This window comes from Schistocerca cancellata, chromosome 7, assembly GCF_023864275.1.
Source record: "Schistocerca cancellata isolate TAMUIC-IGC-003103 chromosome 7, iqSchCanc2.1, whole genome shotgun sequence".
Taxonomy (NCBI): Eukaryota; Metazoa; Arthropoda; class Insecta; order Orthoptera; family Acrididae; genus Schistocerca; species Schistocerca cancellata.
This window is the reverse complement of record NC_064632.1, coordinates 97,911,668-97,933,199: the sequence shown is the minus strand read 5'-3', so window position 1 is coordinate 97,933,199 and position 21,532 is coordinate 97,911,668.

The following is a 21,532-nucleotide window of genomic DNA, read 5'->3' as shown; positions in this document are numbered from 1 at the left end:
AATGGCAAATGTAAAAATGCTACAGTAGTATATTTAGGATAGTATTATTCTAAAGTGGATTCGAAACTCCTGGAAGATTGATGACGAATTCATGCAAAAGCTATCTCCTACTCCATTTGCAAAGGAGAAGACACGGGGATCTCACTCGCGATGTGCGAAAAGAAACAGATTGATCTGTATCGGGACCATAGATCCAGAAAAAGCACGGCTCACGCCAGCGACGCTGTTCGTCGATTCTGAAGTGATACACATTTCCATACAAAGGGATGCAGCAGCGAATGAAGACTTCGATAAATCCTTATTTCTGCCGCGAAGTTTTGCCGAGACTGTGCAATGTTGGCATCCTATCTTCTTTATGGAGGCCGAGTACTAGATCCTATCTATTTATTCACCTTCAGCGACGTTTCCACAATATCTTTCTATTTCATGGAAAATATTAATAATTTATCACAGAACATCCTTCAGAGACACGAGAAGACAGTTCTAAAAATGAGAAAGAAAGCAAAAGAGAAAATACCTGTCAGATAGATACAAGCAACTTATCAATGGAAGTCGGTTAGCATTGGAATAGTAGAACTAAAGTTCTTTTGTGCAAAAATTTTCCTTGAAAGTGTGTCGATTAGCGGCGTATTGTCCACTCTTACTTACATTTTTCTATGACGGTGATGAAGAAAACATAAAAACCATGATTTCCACAACCTACAATCTCTAGCTGGTCAGCTAAATATTTATGTTTATCAAAGTGGTGCAATGAAGCTTTAATTTTCCTATATTCGGACATTTTCATTACGAACGGAAAAGCTGTTTCAAAAAATAGCCATTTTCGTTTTCGTGTAATTAGTTTTAATTGGTAGCAGTTGAGACCAGAAAGCCGCCTTGTGAACTCCTCCAAATTTATTAATTCTTTAGAACGTTTCTCTACCTCTTCAGATATTCGAAAAATTATAAAATAATACGTTTCGGAATACTTCTACGTTATTAGTGGTCACTATAACGTATGCAGTGTTTTAAACGAAGTAAAAGTGACAACATATTAAGAAATAATACAAGTTTCCTTCAGTAATTTATTATTATTATTAACTTAATGAATATGTTTCACCATAGAAACTAAAATCTTTGTGTTACTATCCACTTTAGTAATGAATTCTCATCAAAAATGACAAGAAAAGTAAGTAGGCAAAGACCTCTAACTGTTAAAACGAATTTTCTGTGCGACAGGTATGTGTCATAATCGATACCTTTAACTTTTATAAAACCTGCTGCGACAGTAGTTACAAGTACTATTTTTGGTAAAGAAAACGATGTAAATTATACTCCTGTCTATCGCATTCCTAAACATCGAAGAAAAATCATCTGCTCTTGATTAATAAAAACAAAAGCTTTTCCTGCAGCTGTGTTTTTGATATAGTTTACATCAGTACGTACATCAAAATGAAAAATTATTATTTTCTTAAGTATGAATTATGGTGGCAGGCAATATAGCAATAGATCTCCGATCAGAATTGGCTGAGTGTGATGAAATTTAAAAAAAAAGTTGAAAACAGTGAAACGTTGTGGCAAATTTCTCTCCTAACGCAGCGAAATCGAGTAACGAAAAATGTCGTACAAACAAGGAAAGGATTATTCCTTTTTATCAAATTGTGCAACAAACCCGGTGTCCGATCTCTAATGAAGCACCATGTAAGGGGCTTTACACTGATATTTCTCTTTCTTCTTTCGACCGTTTGAAATCTTACAGCATTACTTGTCACCGCCGTGACGTAAATACACCGAAATTATTCTAAAGCCCGTTAGCAGATATTATGTCGGTTAAAAAAGAACCATCACTTGTCTTAGAGATGGCTGTTCTTTAAGCGCCGCAATGGCGAAGCCTTCACGTGAGTATCGGCTGTACGTATATCAAACGAATTTCAAACAAGTCAAAAAGATTCCGTGTTCAAAGACGTTTCGTATTTTCTGCCGGTCATCGTACAGTATACCCCACTATATTTCGACCGGGCACCTGCCAGTCATACCCAGGTGAGCCATTGAAGACTGACGATTTCTCCGTTTCGCAATTCACACAGTCCAGTCACATGAACGTGTCCATCGCCTATGTTCGTTGTCAACGGACAATAACCTCTCACGGACGGCCGGTGGCAGTACCAACAGTGGAGGGTCTACAAAGCGCGTTTGGGGAATGTGGAAAACAGTGTAGTGCTGGGCGTAATGCGGAAACAGAGCGATTAAACTGAGGTCGAGAAATACTTGCTCATAGGATTTCGGGCCGAGGGTGATACTATTTCCGAAATAGCTAAGTTCGTAAACAGTTTGTGTGCCACCGTGGTTGAAGTATACCGTGCGTGGCAGAATGCCGAGGCAACTACACTCCTGAAAATTGTAATAAGAACACCGTGAATTCATTGTCCCAGGAAGGGGAAACTTTATTGACACGTTCCTGGGGTCAGATACATCACATGATCACACTGACAGAACCACAGGCACATAGACACAGGCAACAGAGCATGCACAATGTCGGCACTAGTACAGTGTGTATCCACCTTTCGCAGCAATGCAGGCTGCTATTCTCCCATGGAGACGATCGTAGAGATGCTGGATGTAGTCCTGTGGAACGGCTTGCCATGCCATTTCCACCTGGCGCCTCAGTTGGACCAGCGTTCGTGCTGGACGTGCAGACCGCGTGAGACAACGCTTCATCCAGCCCCAAACATGCTCAATGGGGGACAGATCCGGAGATGTTGCTGGCCAGGGTAGTTGACTTACACCTTCTAGAGCACGTTGGGTGGCACGGGATACATGCGGACGTGCATTGTCCTGTTGGAACAGCAAGTTCCCTTGCCGGTCTAGGAATGGTAGAACGATGGGTTCGATGACGGTTTGGATGTACCGTGCACTATTCAGTGTCCCCTCGACGATCACCAGTGGTGTACGGCCAGTGTAGGAGATCGCTCCCCACACCATGATGCCGGGTGTTGGCCCTGTGTGCCTCGGTCGTATGCAGTCCTGATTGTGGCGCTCACCTGCACGGCGCCAAACACGCATACGACCATCATTGGCACCAAGGCAGAAGCGACTCTCATCGCTGAAGACGACACGTCTCCATTCGTCCCTCCATTCACGCCTGTCGCGACACCACTGGAGGCGTGAGCGGAAGACGGCCTAACGGTGTGCGGGACCGTAGCCCAGCTTCATGGAGACGGTTGCGAATGGTCCTCGCCGATACCCCAGGAGCAACAGTGTCCCTAATTTGCTGGGAAGTGGCGGTGCGGTCCCCTACGGCACTGCGTAGGATCCTACGGTCTTGGCGTGCATCCGTGCGTCGCTGCGGTCCGGTCCCAGGTCGACGGGCACGTGCACCTTCCGCCGACCACTGGCGACAACATCGATGTACTGTGGAGACCTCACGCCCCACGTGTTGAGCAATTCGGCGGTACGTCCACCCGGCCTCCCGCATGCCCACTATACGCCCTCGCTCAAAGTCCGTCAACTGCACATACGGTTCACGTCCACGCTGTCGCGGCATGCTACCAGTGTTAAAGACTGCGATGGAGCTCCGTATGCCACGGCAAACTGGCTGACACTGACGGCGGCGGTGCACAAATGCTGCGCAGCTAGTGCCATTCGACGGCCAACACCGCGGTTCCTGGTGTGTCCGCTGTGCCGTGCGTGTGATCATTGCTTGTACAGCCCTCTCGCTGTGTCCGGAGCAAGTATGGTGGGTCTGACACACCGGTGTCAATGTGTTCTTTTTTCCATTTCCAGGAGTGTACATTAAGCCACTGTCATCATGCTTAAAAAGGGTCATTGAATCTACAAGTTTTACCCCAAAAGTACCGTGGAGCTCTCGTACAACACCTCCTTGACTAAAAACTGACTCCTCACCTGCTAAAATGAACATATTTTATCAGCTTTGTATTTTTTTTTCAAAAAAATGGAATCTTAACCTTTGCTTTCTCAATAAAAAATTTTACAAGCATACAATCTGACTGCTTACAATATCCATACATTTTAATCACAGCATAACTTTCTGGGTTGAAAACAGCGCCAGATAGTTCTTCATAACTGTCAATTTCTTGCTCTTCTTCTGAAGAAACACCAATGAGTACTATTTCCACTCGCCTCACAAATTACGAAAACACATACTGTATTTTCAGTCAGCCTTAATTACAATTCAGATGAAAGTACTTGCGGATGTATTTTGAAGTAAGCACAATTCAGCACCACGTCCGACATATGTCACAGAGTGACAGTGCCACCAACGGGAACATTCATAATTACTCTGTTACATTGGTTTACTGCTTAGCTGAAAAAAAAAATACTTCAATGATAGTCCCATTTTTCTTCCAGCACAACAGCACAGAACTTTTTCGGAAAGTTTCAATTTTGTTCACCGCATTTTACGTTACTTCTCATTCTAGCAGCTCCTGCCTCACGAGGCTGAATGCCGTCCAGCCCACTCCTTCCAACAACGGAAATTCCTTGGGAATAATGGCAGTCAGCATGACAGTCAGCTGCGCTAGCCGGCTACGGGGCGGGAAAGTGTTGCACCCAACACCAATGCTTCAGCAACCAACCAATTCTCGTATTGCTTACTATTGCTTGAAGTTGCACATTCGGGACCAATGACCTAAGCATTTTGGTCCCATAAGATCTTGCCACAAAAAAGTAGCATCTTCTTGTGACTCCGATAGTAAAGAATGCGTGGAAATACGGGTGGCGGAAACTCTGATTAACCGCCAGAGCGGTTACTAGTTGGTCAAACCCAGTATATCCACGATTTTCTCCAAATGAAGACAACAGCGTACGCCGATGTCAACTGCGAACGGTTGTAAGTAGGCTGTTTAGGTTTTCTTATTGGCAACGTTACGTAGCGCTCTCTGTATGAAAATCACTGGCTGTGCTGTGTGCAGTCGGTGGCTAGTTTGCATTGTTGTCTGCCATTGTAGTGTTGGGCAGCTGGATGTTAACAGCGCGTAGCGTGGCGCAGTTGGGGGTGAGCCGCCAGCAGTTGTGGATGTGGGGAGAGAGATGGCGGAGTTTTGAAATTTGTAAGACTGGATGTCATGAACTCCTATATACATTATGACTTTTAAACACTATTGAAGTAAATACATTATTTGTTCTCTATCAAAATCTTTCATTTGCTAACTATGCCTATCAGTAGTTAATGCCTTCCGTAGTTTGAATCTTTTATTTAGCTGGCAGTAGTGGCGCTCGCTGTATTGCAGTAGTTCGAGTAATGAAGATTTTTGTGAGGTAAGTGATTTGTGAAAGGTATAGGTTAATATTAGTCAGGGCCATTCTTTTGTAGGGATTTCTGAAAGTCAGATTGCGTTGCGCTAAAAATATTGTGTGTCAATTTAAGGACAGTCATGTATAATTTTTCTAAGGGGACGTTTTACGGTGATCCTGCTGTTACGCAGTTCCACCCGCTACGGCGCTGCACACCAGACAGTATGGTCAGTCTGTCACCGTAATCTGAACGCTTGCAGATAACACATGCAGCCCGCTAATACACAGTCTAGTCACATTAATATTATCACCTGTCAAAAGCCTGAATAGCCACCTTCTGCAGCGTGGACCACAATGAGACGTGCAGAAGATAGTGAGTGAGGTTCTGAAAGGTACCGACAGAGACGTGGAGTCATGCTGACTCCAGTGCCATGGCGCTGCGCTAGGTTTCTCGGATGAGGATCCATAATGCAAACAGCCCTGTCGAGATGCCTCCCCACAGATTTTCAGTTGGGTTTGAATTAGGGGAGTTTGGTGGCCAGGGAAGTACAATATACTCGTCCTAGCGCCCTTCAGACCATGCAAGTACAATGCGAGTTGTCTGTAACGTTGCATTGCCCTGTTGGTAGATGCCATCATGCCGAGAAACGAACTGCATGTAGGAATAGGCATGATCCGCAAGGATAGATGCGGACTTAAGCTGATCCATTGTGGCTTCCAGGAACACGAGATCACCCAGAGAATGCCACGAAAACATTGCCCAGAACATGACGCTCGGTCCTCCGGCCTAGACCATTCCGAAGATTGTTGCAGGGAGTCTGCTTCCACACATTTCATTTCATGCGATTAGTTTCGCATACTAAATGTGGGGTGATGACACATATTTAAGCAAAGAATATAAAACCTACTTTTACCAGATTTCCTAACTTTCAATGAAGATCAGGACTCCGTTTTCCACCCGAAAATTTATTATGAATAGTTACAGGAACAAATCATAATGGTATTCACGCGGCCTCAGTAACTGTAGATATTAGGTGCTGTTTTCATCACCTTGTAAGTACCTACGTTGCAGAGTGAAGGGACGCTGAGCAGACGCCGATCTGAGGTAGGTGAATATCAATTTTCAGCTTGCTTCAGTGACAGTGAAACTCAGAGACAGTACCATCGCAAAGGGACGGTGGACCACGGCATTTGACGTAATTTTCAGCTTGATATGTCGACTCCTTCCTGAGAAAAATGGGTCTTAACAGTTGGACGGAAATGACGACAGACGGCCAATAATATGATCCTGCAGGGGCTCCGTTTATACTGTACACGCACCGAACCCTAAACAGAAATAGCTCCCTCTAGAACCATGGATTTTATTTCCAAATATCTTCAAACAAGTCCTTTTATCACGTCACTTGCCCTAATCTGCGTTTTACCCGTATTCACTTCCTCACCGAATCTGTAAAGAAGCTCCTTATTTCTCGTTCTATCAGTCCTTACAACTTTTAGTATCCTTTGTATCTCATACTCTTCGATTCTCTCCCATTCCGGTCTTCTAAAAGCCCATGAACCACTGAATGCAATATTATGTTTCAGAGAACCATCCGCAGAAATTTATTTCTGGATAAAAGGTGCATTAAACAAATGTTAGAGGACAGAAGGTAACAGCTTGCACCTACATAATACACTCCTGGAAATGGAAAAAAGAACACATTGACACCGGTGTGTCAGACCCACCATACTTGCTCCGGACACTGCGAGAGGGCTGTACAAGCAATGATCACACGCACGGCACAGCGGACACTCCAGGAACCGCGGTGTTGGCCGTCGAATGGCGCTAGCTGCGCAGCATTTGTGCACCGCCGCCGTCAGTGTCAGCCAGTTTGCCGTGGCATACGGAGCTCCATCGCAGTCTTTAACACTGGTAGCATGCCGCGACAGCGTGGACGTGAACCGTATGTGCAGTTGACGGACTTTGAGCGAGGGCGTATAGTGGGCATGCGGGAGGCCGGGTGGACGTACCGCCGAATTGCTCAACACGTGGGGCGTGAGGTCTCCACAGTACATCGATGTTGTCGCCAGTGGTCGGCGGAAGGTGCACGTGCCCGTCGACCTGGGACCGGAGCGCAGCGACGCACGGATGCACGCCAAGACCGTAGGATCCTACGCAGTGCCGTATGGGACCGCACCGCCACTTCCCAGCAAATTAGGGACACTGTTGCTCCTGGGGTATCGGCGAGGACCATTCGCAACCGTCTCCATGAAGCTGGGCTACGGTCCCGCACACCGTTAGGCCGTCTTCCGCTCACGCCCCAACATCGTGCAGCCCGCCTCCAGTGGTGTCGCGACAGGCGTGAATGGAGGGACGAATGGAGACGTGTCGTCTTCAGCGATGAGAGTCGCTTCTGCCTTGGTGCCAATGATGGTCGTATGCGTGTTTGGCGCCGTGCAGGTGAGCGCCACAATCAGGACTGCATACGACCGAGGCACACAGGGCCAACACCCGGCATCATGGTGTGGGGAGCGATCTCCTACACTTGCCGTACACCACTGGTGATCGTCGAGTGGACACTGAATAGTTCACGGTACATCCAAACCGTCATCGAACCCATCGTTCTACCATTCCTAGACCGGCAAGGGAACTTGCTGTTCCAACAGGACAATGCACGTCCGCATGTATCCCGTGCCACCCAACGTACTCTAGAAGATGTAAGTCAACTACCCTGGCCAGCAAGATCTCCGGATCTGTCCCCCATTGAGCATGTTTGGGACTGGATGAAGCGTCGTCTCACGCGGTCTGCACGTCCAGCACGAACGCTGGTCCAACTGAGGCGCCAGGTGGAAATGGCATGGCAAGCCGTTCCACAGGACTACATCCAGCATCTCTACGATCGTCTCCATGGGAGAATAGCAGCCTGCATTGCTGCGAAAGGTGGATATACACTGTACTAGTGCCGACATTGTGCATGCTCTGTTGCCTGTGTCTATGTGCCTGTGGTTCTGTCAGTGTGATCATGTGATGTATCTGACCCCAGGAATGTGTCAATAGTTTCCCCTTCCTGGGACAATGAATTCACGGTGTTCTTATTTCAATTTCCAGGAGTGTATTTAGATAAATTAATCTCAATATTTTGCTATCCATAACTTTGGAAACGTGGCGGTTACGTTAAATCTTAGAACAGTTTGAATCAGCACAACAAATGCTTTATGTTAGACACTTTTCTCAATATTTTACAGTCATTTGAATTTAGTAAAAATGATATTTATTTGATTTTCGTAAGATGGTAGAACGATTTATAGATGGACTAGATGAATCGAATATTGTTACATTCCAGATGATTTAATTTCAAAGTGGCAACTTCATTTGTGTTAAAAGTATTATAAACTAAAAGATTGTGTACCACTACTTACTTCTACTATGAAGTACGTTTTCGTGGCCTCACATGCCAGAATGTGGATGAGAGAGGCACATCTGTACATACGAAGTTTTGAGACGCCGCAATTAGTTCTTTGTAAGATATCATTGGAGTAGGTTGTGTGACTAACTATTCGATTACAAAAGTTTTTGTGACTGTCTGCCAAAATTAAGTTGGAAACTGAAACAACGTCGTGGACGCTTTGTTATTGTCTGAACTGTGGCTTCTGTGGACGAAGATTCCCAATAAAACACTTAGGGCGTGACTTAATGTTTGTGCTTATTTATTAATACTCGGAACATAGTGCAAGTGAACCAGGGGCCAAACTTCTGGAATGGTCCGCGGCCGATATTGTTCATCGATGTAACCGATAAACTCAATCACTGTGTATGGATTTACTTCAACATTTCGTACATTCAGTGATAGGAAATGCCACAAGGTAGATACATCATAGCAAGTAATGTTTTACTCTACTTCACATACCGTCTGTCTTTCGACCGTTATGCGTTACTGTGCTTTGTAGTTTGTAGAATTCCTTTACATCATCTATGATATGGGCCATAACGTTGTTGCTTAGTTGTGTTTCACGTGCTATTCTTCTTTGTAGGTTGTTAAATTCCTCCGCTACCTCTATTATATGCGTACTAATATTGATGATATGCTTATCTCTAATTTCTGTCTCTTATTTTCTTTGATAACTAAAACCATATTCTGTGTACAGTAAACTGTTTTTCGCATATCAAATCCGGTTATTCTTCCTCAGTCTGACATGCGACAACAGCGTCAACAGTGATCCTTATCACTGAGACGTTTTCACTCTAGATTTTAAACCCACTCTTATACTTGCTTCTTCGAGAAGATAGAGGATAAAAACTCCATCCTCGCTTTAAGCTTTTTGTAATTTGAGTTCTTCTTTCTTTGTGCTCCACTCTTATTGTTCATCCTTACCTCTTACAGTACGTTACCAGCCTCCTCCTGTAACATACACAGTTTTTATGGTAATCTCTAACTCCGTTTTATAATCCACATCGTTGAACGCTTTTTGCAGATCGTCAAAACTTATTCATATTTCCTGAATCTTCTTAAGTTCCTTTGAAGTGAGAGTGTACTGCTAAAACTGCCTCTCTGGTGCTCTGCATCCTCTAAATCAACGCTCAGTAACCATTCGACAACTCCCTAGTCCATTCTCTTGTATATTAATACACTCCTGGAAATGGAAAAAAGAACACATTGACACCGGTGTGTCAGACCCACCATACTTGCTCCGGACACTGCGAGAGGGCTGTACAAGCAATGATCACACGCACGGCACAGCGGACACACCAGGAACCGCGGTGTTGGCCGTCGAATGGCGCTAGCTGCGCAGCATTTGTGCACCGCCGCCGTCAGTGTCAGCCAGTTTGCCGTGGCATACGGAGCTCCATCGCAGTCTTTAACACTGGTAGCAAGCCGCGACAGCGTGGACGTGAACCGTATGTGCAGTTGACGGACTTTGAGCGAGGGCGTATAGTGGGCATGCGGGAGGCCGGGTGGACGTACCGCCGAATTGCTCAACACGTGGGGCGTGAGGTCTCCACAGTACATCGATGTTGTCGCCAGTGGTCGGCGGAAGGTGCACGTGCCCGTCGACCTGGGACCGGACCGCAGCGACGCACGGATGCACGCCAAGACCCTAGGATCCTACGCAGTGCCGTAGGGGACCGCACCGCCACTTCCCAGCAAATTAGGGACACTGTTGCTCCTGGGGTATCGGCGAGGACCATTCGCAACCGTCTCCATGATGCTGGGCTACGGTCCCGCACACCGTTAGGCCGTCTTCCTCTCACGCCCCAACATCGTGCAGCCCGCCTCCAGTGGTGTCGCGACAGGCGTGAATGGAGGGACGAATGGAGACGTGTCGTCTTCAGCGATGAGAGTCGCTTCTGCCTTGGTGCCAATGATGGTCGTATGCGTGTTTGGCGCCGTGCAGGTGAGCGCCACAATCAGGACTGCATACGACCGAGGCACACAGGGCCAACACCCGGCATCATGGTGTGGGGAAAGATCTCCTAAACTGGCCGTACACCACTGGTGATCGTCGAGGGGACACTGAATAGTGCACGGTACATCCAAACCGTCATCGAACCCATCGTTCTACCATTCCTAGACCGGCAAGGGAACTTGCTGTTCCAACAGGACAATGCACGTCCGCATGTATCCCGTACCACCCAACGTGCTCTAGAAGGTGTAAGTCAACTACCCTGGCCAGCAAGATCTCCGGATCTGTCCCCCATTGAGCATGTTTGGGACTGGATGAAGCGTCGTCTCACGCGGTCTGCACGTCCAGCACGAACGCTGGTCCAACTGAGGCGCCAGGTGGAAATGGCATGGCAAGCCGTTCCACAGGACTACATCCAGCATCTCTACGATCGTCTCCATGGGAGAATAGCAGCCTGCATTGCTGCGAAAGGTGGATATACAGTGTTCTAGTGCCGACATTGTGCATGCTCTGATGCCTGTGTCTATGTGCCTGTGGTTCTGTCAGTGTGATCATGTGATGTATCTGACCCCAGGAATGTGTCAATAAAGTTTCCCCTTCCTGGGACAATGAATTCACGGTGTTCTTATTTCAATTTCCAGGAGTGTATAATGACATCAGAAATTCCGAAAGGATCGCATCACCTTTGCCTCGTTTGACCGCAAGTCTTTTAAAACTTATCACACTTTCCACCTTTGCGTGTAACCGTGAAATTCCTTGTGAATTCTTTATTTTGCCGCCTTTGGTTTTCAGTAGCCCGATATGTCCTGTCTTCCCCCAAGACGACCACTTCTGTTCCGACTGTATCGTGTTTCCTATAAGCTTTCCTACAGTACCTACTGATTGTTTTCTGTTAGACGCAAACTGCTGTATTCCATTCTGTACCTTAAACAGTATAGAATGGACAACACAGAATGGACAACATTACTTCGTTACTTGTAATTTTCTCCCATTTATCTTTATTACACCTATTCTGACTGTTCTACGTTTGTGATAGTCCCCTTGGGTAGCACAGTGGTCAATGTGTCTGGATACTACGTGGAGGATGTGGTCTGAATTTCTGGAACTGCCAGAGAGTTTTCTTTGGTACGTATACTGGAAGGTAGTGCAATCAACCACGTGATAGAATCTCAGGGGGTACCTGATTAAGAATTGAAGGTTACAAGGTCTGGAGAAATGACAAACGACCAGGAGAGCGTTATGCTGACCCCGTACCTTCCATACCACATCCACGTCCGAACAAAAGCATTGGGAGAGGATGGCTTAGTGACGCTTCGGCACAGTATATATATGAAAAAAAAAACGTGGACCTGGGGCTCCACTAGGGACGTGTTTGGCTGGAGGATAAATATCTGCTTACTAACTCCTCTGCCCTACAGCCCTTGACGGGCCTTGGCCTGCATCACAATACCCTGCCATTCTATCTGGTCCATAGCTTTCTGTCTCCAGCTTTTTCATGTCTTCCATGTTCCTATGTAAATATCTCTTATCCTTTTTTTGTTTGCTAGGGTCCTCATAGTCAACATAGTGAAAGAACTGGAAGCGAGGTGTAGCAAAGCTAATGCAGTGAGCGCTCAGCTACGATCTACTCTCTTCTGCAAGAAGGAAGTCAGTACCAAGACTAAGTTATCTGTGCACCGTTCAATCTTTCGACCAACTTTGTTGTATGGGAGCGAAAGCTGAGTGGATTCAGGTTACCTTATCAACAAGGTTGAGGTTACGGATATGAAAGTAGCTAGGATGATTGCAGGTACTAGTAGATGGGAACAATGGCAGGAGGGTGTCCACAATGAGGAAATCAAAGAAAAACTGGGAATGAACTCTATAGATGTAGCAGTCAGGGCGAACAGGCTTAGATGGTGGGTCATGTTACACGCATGGGAGAAGCAAGGTTACCCAAGAGACTCGTGGATTCAGCAGTAGAGGGTAGGAGGAGTCGGGGCAGACCGAGGAGAAGGTACCTGGATTCGGTTAAGAATGATTTTGAAGTACTAGAATTAACATCAGAAGAGGCACCAATGTTAGCACTGAATAGGCGATCATGGGGGAACTGTATAAGGGGGGCTATGCTCCAGACTGAACGCTGAAAGGCATAATCAGTCTTAAATGATGATGATGATGATGATGATGATGATGATGTAGGGTCCTCATTAAAATACACTCCTGGAAATGGAAAAAAGAACACATTGACACCGGTGTGTCAGACCCACCATACTTGCTCCGGACACTGCGAGAGGGCTGTACAAGCAATGATCACACGCACGGCACAGCGGACACACCAGGCCGTCGAATGGCGCTAGCTGCGCAGCATTTGTGCACCGCCGCCGTCAGTGTCAGCCAGTTTGCCGTGGCATACGGAGCTCCATCGCAGTCTTTAACACTGGTAGCATGCCGCGACAGCGTGGACGTGAACCGTATGTGCAGTTGACGGACTTTGAGCGAGGGCGTATAGTGAGCATGCGGGAGGCCGGGTGGACGTACCGCCGAATTGCTCAACACGTGGGGTGTGAGGTCTCCACAGTACATCGATGTTGTCGCCAGTGGTCGGCGGAAGGTGCACGTGCCCGTCGACCTGGGACCGGACCGCAGCGACGCACGGATGCACGCCAAGACTGTAGGATCCTACGCAGTGCCGTAGGGGACCGCACCGCCACTTCCCAGCAAATTAGGGACACTGTTGCTCCTGGGGTATCGGCGAGGACCATTCGCAACCGTCTCCATGAAGCTGGGCTACGGTCCCGCACACCGTTAGGCCGTCTTCCGCTCACGCCCCAACATCGTGCAGCCCGCCTCCAGTGGTGTCGCGACAGGCGTGAATGGAGGGACGAATGGAGACGTGTCGTCTTCAGCGATGAGAGTCGCTTCTGCCTTGGTGCCAATGATGGTCGTATGCGTGTTTGGCGCCGTGCAGGTGAGCGCCACAATCAGGACTGCATACGACCGAGGCACACAGGGCCAACACCCGGCATCATGGTGTGGGGAGCGATCTCCTACACTGGCCGTACACCACTGGTGATCGTCGAGGGGACACTGAATAGTGCACGGTACATCCAAACCGTCATCGAACCCATCGTTCTACCATTCCTAGACCGGCAAGGGAACTTGCTGTTCCAACAGGACAATGCACGTCCGCATGTATCCCGTGCCACCCAACGTGCTCTAGAAGGTGTAAGTCAACTACCCTGACCAGCAAGATCTCCGGATCTGTCCCCCATTGAGCATGTTTGGGACTGGATGAAGCGTCGTCTCACGCGGTCTGCACGTCCAGCACGAACGCTGGTCCAACTGAGGCGCCAGGTGGAAATGGCATGGCAAGCCGTTCCACAGGACTACATCCAGCATCTCTACGATCGTCTCCATGGGAGAATAGCAGCCTGCATTGCTGCGAAAGGTGGATATACACTGTACTAGTGCCGACATTGTGCATGCTCTGTTGCCTGTGTCTATGTGCCTGTGGTTCTGTCAGTGTGATCATGTGATGTATCTGACCCCAGGAATGTGTCAATAAAGTTTCCCCTTCCTGGGACAATGAATTCACGGTGTTCTTATTTCAATTTCCAGGAGTGTATCTGTCCGGTTTGTTGCTTTGTTAGCATTCGCAACAATTGACTGATGCGGGGGAAGATTGTTGATGTTGAGGGGTTGCCCCTTGCAGCTCGCTGAGTAGCTGGCTCTGTTTTTAAGGGAGCATCACTAGGCTTTGTAGATCCTACTACTCACTGCAAGGCAACGGTTGATGGTTGGGGGCTCCTCTGCCTCTCTTCCAAGCCGTCAGCCATCATACCTGCTCGTTTTTGTCCAGCCCAGGTATTTTATTTCCCTGGTACCCTCCATATCTGGAGAACTTCCCTCTATCAGTCACTCGGAGAGGAGTCCGATGGGGAACCAGCAACGCCACACGGGGAAGGATGAATACGTAACCGGAAAATGCCTTGTAATCACTTAAAAAGTAACAGAACAAGGACCTCTGCAATGGCAAATGTAAAAATGCTACAGTAGTATATTTAGGATAGTATTATTCTAAAGTGGATTCGAAACTCCTGGAAGATTGATGACGAATTCATGCAAAAGCTATCTCCTACTCCATTTGCAAAGGAGAAGACACGGGGATCTCACTCGCGATGTGCGAAAAGAAACAGATCGATCTGTATCGGGACCATAGATCCAGAAAAAGCACGGCTCACGCCAGCGACGCTGTTCGTCGATTCTGAAGTGATACACATTTCCATACAAAGGGATGCAGCAGCGAATGAAGACTTCGATAAATCCTTATTTCTGCCGCGAAGTTTTGCCGAGACTGTGCAATGTTGGCATCCTATCTTCTTTATGGAGGCCGAGTACTAGATCCTATCTATTTATTCACCTTCAGCGACGTTTCCACAATATCTTTCTATTTCATGGAAAATATTAATAATTTATCACAGAACATCCTTCAGAGACACGAGAAGACAGTTCTAAAAATGAGAAAGAAAGCAAAAGAGAAAATACCTGTCAGATAGATACAAGCAACTTATCAATGGAAGTCGGTTAGCATTGGAATAGTAGAACTAAAGTTCTTTTGTGCAAAAATTTTCCTTGAAAGTGTGTCGATTAGCGGCGTATTGTCCACTCTTACTTACATTTTTCTATGACGGTGATGAAGAAAACATAAAAACCATGATTTCCACAACCTACAATCTCTAGCTGGTCAGCTAAATATTTATGTTTATCAAAGTGGTGCAATGAAGCTTTAATTTTCCTATATTCGGACATTTTCATTACGAACGGAAAAGCTGTTTCAAAAAATAGCCATTTTCGTTTTCGTGTAATTAGTTTTAATTGGTAGCAGTTGAGACCAGAAAGCCGCCTTGTGAACTCCTCCAAATTTATTAATTCTTTAGAACGTTTCTCTACCTCTTCAGATATTCGAAAAATTATAAAATAATACGTTTCGGAATACTTCTACGTTATTAGTGGTCACTATAACGTATGCAGTGTTTTAAACGAAGTAAAAGTGACAACATATTAAGAAATAATACAAGTTTCCTTCAGTAATTTATTATTATTATTAACTTAATGAATATGTTTCACCATAGAAACTAAAATCTTTGTGTTACTATCCACTTTAGTAATGAATTCTCATCAAAAATGACAAGAAAAGTAAGTAGGCAAAGACCTCTAACTGTTAAAACGAATTTTCTGTGCGACAGGTATGTGTCATAATCGATACCTTTAACTTTTATAAAACCTGCTGCGACAGTAGTTACAAGTACTATTTTTGGTAAAGAAAACGATGTAAATTATACTCCTGTCTATCGCATTCCTAAACATCGAAGAAAAATCATCTGCTCTTGATTAATAAAAACAAAAGCTTTTCCTGCAGCTGTGTTTTTGATATAGTTTACATCAGTACGTACATCAAAATGAAAAATTATTATTTTCTTAAGTATGAATTATGGTGGCAGGCAATATAGCAATAGATCTCCGATCAGAATTGGCTGAGTGTGATGAAATTTAAAAAAAAAAGTTGAAAACAGTGAAACGTTGTGGCAAATTTCTCTCCTAACGCAGCGAAATCGAGTAACGAAAAATGTCGTACAAACAAGGAAAGGATTATTCCTTTTTATCAAATTGTGCAACAAACCCGGTGTCCGATCTCTAATGAAGCACCATGTAAGGGGCTTTACACTGATATTTCTCTTTCTTCTTTCGACCGTTTGAAATCTTACAGCATTACTTGTCACCGCCGTGACGTAAATACACCGAAATTATTCTAAAGCCCGTTAGCAGATATTATGTCGGTTAAAAAAGAACCATCACTTGTCTTAGAGATGGCTGTTCTTTAAGCGCCGCAATGGCGAAGCCTTCACGTGAGTATCGGCTGTACGTATATCAAACGAATTTCAAACAAGTCAAAAAGATTCCGTGTTCAAAGACGTTTCGTATTTTCTGCCGGTCATCGTACAGTATACCCCACTATATTTCGACCGGGCACCTGCCAGTCATACCCAGGTGAGCCATTGAAGACTGACGATTTCTCCGTTTCGCAATTCACACAGTCCAGTCACATGAACGTGTCCATCGCCTATGTTCGTTGTCAACGGACAATAACCTCTCACGGACGGCCGGTGGCAGTACCAACAGTGGAGGGTCTACAAAGCGCGTTTGGGGAATGTGGAAAACAGTGTAGTGCTGGGCGTAATGCGGAAACAGAGCGATTAAACTGAGGTCGAGAAATACTTGCTCATAGGATTTCGGGCCGAGGGTGATACTATTTCCGAAATAGCTAAGTTCGTAAACAGTTTGTGTGCCACCGTGGTTGAAGTATACCGTGCGTGGCAGAATGCCGAGGCAACTACACTCCTGAAAATTGTAATAAGAACACCGTGAATTCATTGTCCCAGGAAGGGGAAACTTTATTGACACGTTCCTGGGGTCAGATACATCACATGATCACACTGACAGAACCACAGGCACATAGACACAGGCAACAGAGCATGCACAATGTCGGCACTAGTACAGTGTGTATCCACCTTTCGCAGCAATGCAGGCTGCTATTCTCCCATGGAGACGATCGTAGAGATGCTGGATGTAGTCCTGTGGAACGGCTTGCCATGCCATTTCCACCTGGCGCCTCAGTTGGACCAGCGTTCGTGCTGGACGTGCAGACCGCGTGAGACAACGCTTCATCCAGCCCCAAACATGCTCAATGGGGGACAGATCCGGAGATGTTGCTGGCCAGGGTAGTTGACTTACACCTTCTAGAGCACGTTGGGTGGCACGGGATACATGCGGACGTGCATTGTCCTGTTGGAACAGCAAGTTCCCTTGCCGGTCTAGGAATGGTAGAACGATGGGTTCGATGACGGTTTGGATGTACCGTGCACTATTCAGTGTCCCCTCGACGATCACCAGTGGTGTACGGCCAGTGTAGGAGATCGCTCCCCACACCATGATGCCGGGTGTTGGCCCTGTGTGCCTCGGTCGTATGCAGTCCTGATTGTGGCGCTCACCTGCACGGCGCCAAACACGCATACGACCATCATTGGCACCAAGGCAGAAGCGACTCTCATCGCTGAAGACGACACGTCTCCATTCGTCCCTCCATTCACGCCTGTCGCGACACCACTGGAGGCGTGAGCGGAAGACGGCCTAACGGTGTGCGGGACCGTAGCCCAGCTTCATGGAGACGGTTGCGAATGGTCCTCGCCGATACCCCAGGAGCAACAGTGTCCCTAATTTGCTGGGAAGTGGCGGTGCGGTCCCCTACGGCACTGCGTAGGATCCTACGGTCTTGGCGTGCATCCGTGCGTCGCTGCGCTCCGGTCCCAGGTCGACGGGCACGTGCACTTTCCGCCGACCACTGGCGACAACATCGATGTATTTTGGAGACCTCACGCCCCACGTGTTGAGCAATTCGGCGGTACGTCCACCCGGCCTCCCGCATGCCCACTATACGCCCTCGCTCAAAGTCCGTCAACTGCACATACGGTTCACGTCCACGCTGTCGCGGCATGCTACCAGTGTTAAAGACTGCGATGGAGCTCCGTATGCCACGGCAAACTGGCTGACACTGACGGCGGCGGTGCACAAATGCTGCGCAGCTAGCGCCATTCAACGGCCAACACCGCGGTTCCTGGTGTGTCCGCTGTACCGTGCGTGTGATCATTGCTTGTACAGCCCTCTCGCAGTGTCCGGAGCAAGTATGGTGGGTCTGACACACCGGTGTCAATGTGTTCTTTTTTCCATTTCCAGGAGTGTATAATGCATTAAGGGCCACAGATGACGGGGGTAAACGACGGTTTTGGAGATGTGTATGGGCGAATAGACGAGCACCTGTTGAGCAACTGACAGTCCAGATGAACCAAGGGCTACCAACAGTGTTACTCAACGATCGATCAGCGAACCTTGCTGAGTATTAGTCTCTGCACCAGGGAAGTGGTTTATGCAACCACGCTGACTGCTCTTCATCGGCGACAAAGGCTGGAATTTTGTACGCCACTGCCACAACTGCACGCTTGTTTATAACTACCATTGCAAATCCATCTGAACGCGAAGGATCGAACGTTTTTCCATATTACACATTTTACGGACGGACACATTTAACATGACCTTCGCGTCTCAAAAGCTAGTCCACGGCTCTCTCAATGCTGTTGTTCACAGCGCATATACTAAACTACTGGCCATTGAAATTGCTACACCATGAAGATGATGTGCTACAGACGCGAAATTTAACCGACAGGGAGAAGATGCTGTGATACGTAAATCAATAGCTTTTCAGAGCATTCACTCAAGGTTTGCGCCTGTGGCGACACCTACAACGTGCTGACATGAGGAAAGTTTCCAACCGATTTCTCATACACAAACAGCAGTTGACCGGCGTTGCCTGGTGAAACGTTGTTGTGATGCCTCGTGTAAGGAGGGGAAATGCGTACCATCACGTTTCCGACTTTGATAAAGGTCGGATTGCAGCCTATCGCGATTGCGGTTTATTGTATCGCGACATTGCTGCTTGCGTTGGTCGAGATCCAATGACTGTTAGCAGAATATGGAATCGGTGGGTGCAGGAGGGTAATAGGAAACGCCATGCTGGATCCCAACGGCGTCGTATCGCTAGCAGTCGAGATGACAGGCATCTTATCGGCATGGCTGTAACGGATCGTGCAGCCACGTCTCGATCCCTGAGTCAACAGATGGGGACGTTTGCAAGACAACCACCATCTGCAAGAACAGTTCGACGACGTTTGCAGCAACATGGACTATCAGCTCGGAGACCATGGCTGCGGTTACCCTTGACGCTCCATCACAGACAGGAGCGCCTGCGATGGTGTACTCAACGACGAACCTGGGTGCACGAATGGCAAAACGTCACTTTTTTCGGATGAATCCAGGTTCTGTTTACAGCATCATGATGACCACTTCCGTGTTTGGCGACATAGCGGTGAACGCACATTGGAAGCGTGTATTCGTCATCGCCATACTGGCGTATCACCCGGCGTGATGGTATGGGGTGCCATTGGTTACACGTCTCGGTCACCTCTTGTTCGCATTGACGGCACTTTGAACAGTGGACGGTTCATTTCAGATGTGTTACGACCCGTGGCTCTACCCTTCATTTGATCCCTGATAAACCCTACGTTTCAGCAGGATAATGCACCACCGCATGTTTCAGGTCCTGTACGGGCCTTTCTGGATCCAGAAAATGTTCGACTGCTGCCCTGGCCAGCACATTCTCCAGATCTCTCACCAATTGAAAATGTCTGATCAATGGTGGCCGAGCAACTGGCTCGCCACAATACGCCAGTCACTACTCTTGAAGCTGCATGGGCAGCTGTACCTGTACACGCCATCCAATCTCTGTTTGACTCAATGCCCAGTCGTATCAAGGCCGTTATTACGTCGAGAGGTGGTTGTTCTGCGTACTGATTCCTCAGGATCTATGCATCCAAATTGCGTGAGAACGTAATCACATGTCAGTTGTAGTATAATGTATTTGTCCAATGAATACCCGTTTATCATCTGCATTTCTTCTTGGTGATGCAATTTTAATGGCCAGTAGTGTACTTGATAGAGTGCGGGAAAGACTTTACTCTGATTGGTTGATCAAATGAACAGCCAATCAGATCAATCTTTCAAGATCATATCCGCACCTCAACTGTTCTGAGCCAATCACTACATCAGATTCATTGGCGTCACTTCGACAAGCAAATTATTACTATAATGTTTATTAATTGAAACTAAACGTAAATTAATCCTGAGATAACTTCAGGAAAACATTACTCTACAAATAACTATTCTGGCTGCCTTGTTACAAAAACAAGTACGCTTGGGCATACATCATCAGCAAGGTGGGTTCAAACATCTTTGTCACGCTATGATTGCGTAATGTATTACATAAAATTAATCTTGAAATCACCGTGTGTCTAACACACATACTCTCACTCACTGTCATTTACTGCCACAATGACATAAGACACAAATACTAATTTTGTCTGAATTTTCTATTACGAAAATGAAAATTAAAGTTTTAATATGAAAATGTCAATTAATTAATTTTGCACACTGAAAGTTCTGTTTATGTTTTCAAATAATACCAAAAGATAAACTATTATAGTTCCTAGCTGAATTTAATTCCCTAAGTGTCGGTTTTTGGTATTTTTGGTAATTTTCTCTAACTTTGAAAATACCCCAGCCAGAAAGCTGAGATTTTGCAACCAGCTTCTTTCCAATAACAAATGACTACGTATTAATTGAATAATACTTAGTATCGTTTATTTAGATTCTTGCGGGCTTGAATATTCTGTCGCTGGAAGTGACACAAGTAGCACTTCCCACGGCCGTGTAAGCGACAGGTGTGAGTGAATCACGCCGAGATACAATCGGCTGTCACCGCCACCGGCTCCAAAGCTACGAGCCCGTACTGCATTAAAACTCTATTGCGGGGATTGACTCGCGATGTTACACCTTGGCGGTGTAAAAAATGTTAGCTTCTGAGTCTGTACAATCAACAGATACCACTATGTACGTCACATTGTCTGATACTCGCAAACTGTCCGCTGTTCGTGGTCTAGTGGCTAGCGTTGCTGCCTCTGTTTCACGGGGTCCTGGGTTCGATTCCCGGCCTGGTTGGGAATTTTCTCTACCCGAGAGCTGGGCGTTTGTGTTCTCCGCATCTTTTCATCATCATCACCATCATCATTCGTTACAGTGGGCAGATTGGACTGTGTAAAAAATAGGACTGTGAAAAAATTGGGACACTGTACGGGCGCTGATGACCGCGCAGTTGGAAGCCCCACAAACCAAACATCAGTATCACACTCTCAAACTCATTAACGAAAAACTACAGATGAACTCCCTATACGTGTGTCGGTCCCGGTGGTCTAGAGGAGCCGGTACGGTA